Source organism: Bos indicus x Bos taurus, chromosome X (assembly GCF_003369695.1).
Source record: "Bos indicus x Bos taurus breed Angus x Brahman F1 hybrid chromosome X, Bos_hybrid_MaternalHap_v2.0, whole genome shotgun sequence".
Taxonomy (NCBI): domain Eukaryota; kingdom Metazoa; phylum Chordata; class Mammalia; order Artiodactyla; family Bovidae; genus Bos; species Bos indicus x Bos taurus.
The window spans coordinates 45,428,349-45,434,778 of record NC_040105.1 but is presented as its reverse complement, the minus strand read 5'-3'; positions in this window follow the sequence as shown (position 1 = coordinate 45,434,778).

Sequence of the window (6,430 nt, the reverse complement as noted above, 5' to 3'; positions counted from 1 at the left end):
TTTATTTTTTTCATTTCTTACTGGTTGCCTTAAAGTTTACAATATACATTTACATATAATCCAAGTGTGCTTTCAAACAACACTGTACCACTTCGTGGTAGTGTACCATATAATAACAAAATGCTCCCACCATCACTTGTAATATTACTGTCATTCATTTCACACATATAATACTTCCCAGGTGGCTCAGTGGTAAAGAATCCACCTGTAATAGGAGCTGCAGGAGATGCAGATTCAATCCCTGGGTTGGGAAGATCCCTTGGAGGCAGAAATGACAACAAGAATATTCCAGTATTCTTGCCTGGATAATCCCACGGACAGAGGAGCCTGGCGGGCTACAGTCTAGAAGGTGGGTCATAAAGAGTTAGATACAACTGAGCATGCACTAAAACTAATGCAAGCAAGTATATGTGAGCATATGCTCACTCATGTGTGTGTCACACAGTCATATTGTTGGTATGATTCTGAACAAACTGTTTTCTATTAGATCAATTAATAATAAGCAAAGTTTTTATTTCACCTACACCTATCCATTCGTCCGTACTCTTCCTTTTGTGTAATTCTTTTTCTCTGAAAAGCATTATTTCCTTTCTCTCCAAAGTATTCACCTAAATATTAATTGCAAGCTATGGCAACAGATTCCCTCAATTTTTGTTTGTGTGAGAAATTTTGATTCTCCTTAAATTTTCAAAGATAATTTTGCAAGTTTGGATTATTATTATAATTTCTGCTAATTGAGGTATATGACAATTTTTTATGTTGGAGTATAGTTGATTAGTTTATACTTTGTTGATGTGTTAGTTTCAGGTGTACAGCAAAGTGATTCAGTTATACAGATAAATGTATCTGCTCTTTTCAAATTCTTATCCCATTTTGATTATTATAGTATATTAAGCTGTGCTATAGAGTAGGTCCTTGTTCATTATCTACTTTAAATAAAACAGTGTTTACTGTCAATTTCCAACTCCCAATATATCTCCTCCACACACACACTTCTACCATGGTAACCATAAGTTTTTCTCTAAGTGTATGAGTCTGTTTCTGTTTGTAAATATATTCATTTGTATCTTTTATTAAGATTCTGCATATAAGTGACATCATATATGTGTCTTTCTCTAATTTACCTCATGTAATATGATAATTTTCACTTGCATCCCCCTTGCTGTAAAAGGCATTGTTTCATATTTTAATGACCAACCTAGATAGCATATTCAAAGCAGAGACATTACTTTGCCAACAAAAGTGCGTCTAGTCAAGGCTATGGTTTTTCCTGTGGTCATGTATGGATGTGAGAGTTGGACTGTGAAGAAGGCTGAGAGCCAAAGGATTGATGCTTTTGAACTGTGGTGTTGGAGAAGACTCTTGAGAGTCCCTTGGACTGCAAGGAGATCCAACCAGTCCATTCTGAAGGAGATCAGCCCTGGGATTTCTTTGGAAGGAATGATGCTAAAGCTGAAACTCCAGTTCTTTGGCCACCTCATGTGAAGAGTTGACTCACTGGAAAAGACTCTGATGCTGGGAGGGATTGGAAGCAAGAGGAGAATGGGGACGACAGAGGATGAGATGGCTGGATGGCATCACTGACTCGATGGACGTGAGTCTGAGTGAACTCCGGGAGTTGGTGATGGACAGGGAGGCCTGGCGTGCTGCGATTCATGGGGTCGCAAAGAGTCGGACACGACTGAGCAACTGATCTGATCTGATCTGAACATTCCATTCTATGTAACCATCTTTTTATCCAGTCCTCTGTTGATGGACATTTAGGTTGATTCCATGTCTTGACTATTGGATACAGTACTGCAGTAAACTTTGGCATGCATTATACTTTCAAACCAAGTTTTTTTTTTTTTTTTTCCCCCCTGAGATATGTCCAGGAGTTATAATGCTGGGTCATATGGTATATCTATTTTCAGGTTTAAAAGAAACCTCCAAACTGTTCTTCATAGTGGCTGTACCAATTTACATTGCCACCAACAATGTATCAGAGTTCCCTTTTCTCCACATCCTCTCTGGCATTTATTACTTGTAGATATTTTGAAAATGGACATTCTGACTGGTGTGGGGTGATATCTCATTGTAAATTTGATTTGTACTTCTCAAATAATTAGTGATGTTGGACATTTTTTCATGTGCCTCTTTTCCATCTGTGTATCTTTTTGGGAAAAATGTCTATTTAGGTCTTCAGCCCATTTTGTGATTGGGATGTTTGCTTTTATAGTACTGAGCCACATGAGCTCTTTGTAAATTTTGGAAACTAATCCTGTGTTGATTGTATCATTTCCAAATTTTCTCCCATTCTTTGGGTTGTATTTTCATTTTTAAAATTTATATTATATTTTTAATTTTAGAATAGCTATTTTACAATATTGTGATGGTTTCTGCCATTCATCAACATGAATACGATATAGGTATACATACGTTCCCCACCCTCTTGTACCCCTCTCCTACCTCCCTTGCCCTACCACCCCTATAGGTTGTCACAGAGCACTGGATTTGGATTCCCTGTGTCAAACAACATACTCCCGCTGACTATCAGTTTTACATGTGGTAGTGTGTATATTTCAATGCTATTCTCTCAAATAATCCCACCCTCTCCTTCCCCTAGGAGAAGGCAATGGCACCCCACTCCAGTACTCTTGCCTGGGAAATCCCATGGATGGAGGAGCCTGGTAGGCTGTAGTCCATGGGGTCGCTAAGAGTCGGACACGACTGAGCGACTTCACTTTCACTTTTCACTTTCATGCATTGGAGAAGGAAATGGCAACCCATTCCAGTGCTCTTGCCTGGAGAATCCCAGGGATGGGGGAGCCTGGCGGGCTGCCATCTATGGGGTCGCACAGAGTCAGACACGACTGAAGCGACTTAGCAGCAGCAGCAGCTCCTTCCCCTACTGTGTCCAAAAATCTGTTCTTTACATCTGTGTCTCCTTTGCTGCCCTGCATATAGGATCATCAGTATTATCTTTCTAGATTCCTCATATATGCATTAATATATGACATTTGTCTTTCACTTTCTGACATACTTTACTCAGTATAATAGGTTATAGGTCCATCCACCTCATTAGAACTGACTCAAATGTGTTCTTTTTATACCTGAGTAATACTCTATGTGTATATATACCACAATTTTCTTATTCATCCATCTCCCGATGGACATCTAGTTTGCTTACCTGCCTTAACTATTGTAAATAGTGCTACAATGAACACTGGGGCACATGTGTCTTTTTCGATTATGCTTTCCTCAGGGTATATGGCTAGTAGTGGACTGCTGGGTCATATGGCAGTTTTATTCCTAGTTCTTTTTTTTGTTTGTTTGTTTTGTTTTTGTTTGTTTTTTTTTTTTTTTGATTCTCCATATTTGAAAGGGATAATGCTATAGCTGAAACTCCAGTACTTTGGCCACCTCATGCGAAGTGTTGACTCATTGGAAAAGACTCTGATGCTGGGAAGGACTGGGGGCAGGAGGAGAAGGGGACAACAGAGGATGAGATGGCTGGATGGCATCACTGACTTGATGGACGTGAGTCTCAGTGAACTCTGGGAGTTGGTGATGGACAGGGAGGCCTGGCATGCTGCAATTCATGGGGTCGCAAAGAGTCAGACACGACTGAGCGACTGAACTGAACTGATTGTTCTCCATAGTGGCTGTATTAATGTGCATTCCCACCAACAGTGTAAGAGGTTTCCTTTTTCTCAACACCCTGTCCAGCCTTTACTGTTTGTACACTTTTGGATGATGACCATTCTGACCACTATGAGATGATACCTCATTGCAATTTTGACTTGCATTTCTCTAATAATGAGCAATATTAAGCATCTTTTCATGTGTTTATTAGTGATCTGCACGTCTTTTTTGGAGAAATGTCTGTTTAGGTCTTCTGCCCCCCTTTTGACTCTGGTGTTTGTTTTTCTGGTATTGACCTTGTATATTTTAGAGATTAATTCTTTGTCAGTTGTTTCATTTGCTATTTTTTCTCCCAAACTGACGGTTGTCTTTTCACATTTCTAATAGTTTCTTTCATTGTGCCAAAGCTTTTAAGTTTAATTAGGTCCCATTTATTTATCTTTGTTTTTATTTCCATTACTCTAGGAGGTGGGTCATGGAGGATCTTGCTGTGATTTATGTCACAGACTGTTCTGCCTATATTTTCCTCTAGTAGTTTTATGGTTTCTGGTCTTGTGTTTAGGCCTTTAATCCCTTTTGAGTTGGTTTCTGTGCATGATGTGAGAAAGTGTTTTAATTTCATTCTTCTACGTGTATTTGACCAATTTCCCCAGCAACAATCGTTGAAGAGACTGTCTTTCCTACATTGTATATTTTTGCCTCCTTTGTCAAAGATAAGATGTCCATAAGTGTGTGCATTTATCTCCAGGATAATTTATATTTCTACTTTTTTTTTTCATTGATCTATGTTTCTGTTTTTGTGCCAGTACTATGCTGTCTTGATGACTGTAGCTTTATAGTATAGTCTGAAGTCAGGAAGTTTGATTCCTTCAGTTCCATTCTTCTTTCTCAAAATTGCTTTGACTATTTGGGGTGTTTCGTGTTTCCATACAAACTGTGAAATTATTTTTCTAGTTCTGTGAAAAATGCCTATGGTAGTTTGATAAGGATTGCATTGGATATAAGGATTGCTTTGGGTAGTATACTCATTTTCACTATACTGATTCTTCCAATCGACGAACATGGTATATCTCCCCATCTGTTGTGTCGTCTTTGATTTCTTTCATCAGTATTTTATAGTTTTCTGTAAACAAGACTGTTGTCTCTTTAGGTAAATTTATTCCAAAATTATTTTACTCTTTTTGTTGCCAAGGTGAATGAGGTTGTTTCCTTAATTTCACTTCCTGCTTTTCCACTGTTGGTGTATAGGAATGCAAGGGATTTCTGTGTACTAATTTTATATCCTGCAATTTTACTATATTCATTAACTCTAGTAATTTTCTGGTGTCATCTTTAGGGTTTCATATGTAAAGAAAAATGTCATCTGCAAACAGTGAGAGTTTTACTTCTTTTCCAATCTTAATTTCTTTTATTTCTTTTTCTTCTCTGATTTCTGTGGTTAGGACTTTGAAAACTATGTTGAATAGCGGTGAGAGTGAGCACCCGTTTTTTGTTCCTAATTTTAGAGGAAATTCTTTCATTATTTTTGCCATTGAGGTTAAAGTTCGTTGTCAGATTGTCATATACAGCCTTTGTTATGTTCATGTACATTCCTTCTATGCCTAATTTCTGGGGAGGTTTGCTTTTAAATCGTAAATAGGTTTGTATTTTATCAAAAGCTTTCTCTGCATCTCACATGATTTTCATCTTTCAGTTTGTTAATAGATATATCCCATTGATTGATTTGCATATTGAAGAATCCTTGCATCCCTGGGATTAAGCCAACTTGATCACGTTGTATGATACCCCAAATGCATTGTTGGAGTCTCTTTGTAGAGTTTTGTTGAGAATTTTTGCATCTACGTTCATCAGTGATATTGGCCAGTAATTTTCTTTGTGTGTGTGTGTGTGTGTGTGTGTGTGTGGTATCTTTGTCTGGTTTTGGTATCAGGATGATGGTAATCTTATAAAATGATTTCAGGCGTTTCCTTCCTTGGCAATTTTCTGGAAGAGTTGAGCAGGATGGATGTTAGTTCTCCTCTAAAGTTTTGGCAGAATTCACCTGTGAAGTTATCTGGTCCTGGGCTTTTGTTTGTTAGAAAATTTTCCATTGCAATTTCAATTTCCATAGTCGTGATTGGTCTGTTCATATTTTCTATTTCTTCCTGGTTCAGTTTTGGAAGGTTCTACTTTCCTAAGACATTGTCCATTTCTTCTTGGTTGTCTATTTTATTTGCATATAGTTGTTCATAATAGTCTTATGATCCTATGTATTTCTGTGTTTTCTGTTGTAACATCTCCTTTTTCATTTCTAATTTTATTGACCTGAGCCTCCTCCCTTTTTCTCCTTGATGAGTCTGGCTAGTTAGTTGTGTTAGTTTGTTTAGTCACTCAGAAGTTTTCAACTCTTTGTGGCCCCATGGACTGCAGCCCGACAGGCTCTCTTCTGTCCATAGAATTCTCCAGGCAAGAATAATGAAGTGAGTTGCCATTCTTCTCTCCAGGTATCCTCCCAACACAGGGATTGAACACGGGTCTCCTGCATTTCAGGCAGAATCTTTACCACCTGAGCCACCAGGGAAATCCAAGTCTGGCTAAGGGTTTGTCGGTTTTGCTTATCTTCTCCAAGAACCATCTTTTAGTTTTATTGATCTTTGCTATATCTCCCTCATTTATTTCACGTATTCCTGTTCTGATCTTTATGATTTCTTTCCTTCTACTAACTTTGAATTTTTGTTGTTTCTTCTTTTTCTAGTTGCTTTAGGTATAGTGTTGTGTTAGTCACTCAATCGTGTCCAACTCTTTGCAACCCCATGGACTTTAGCCA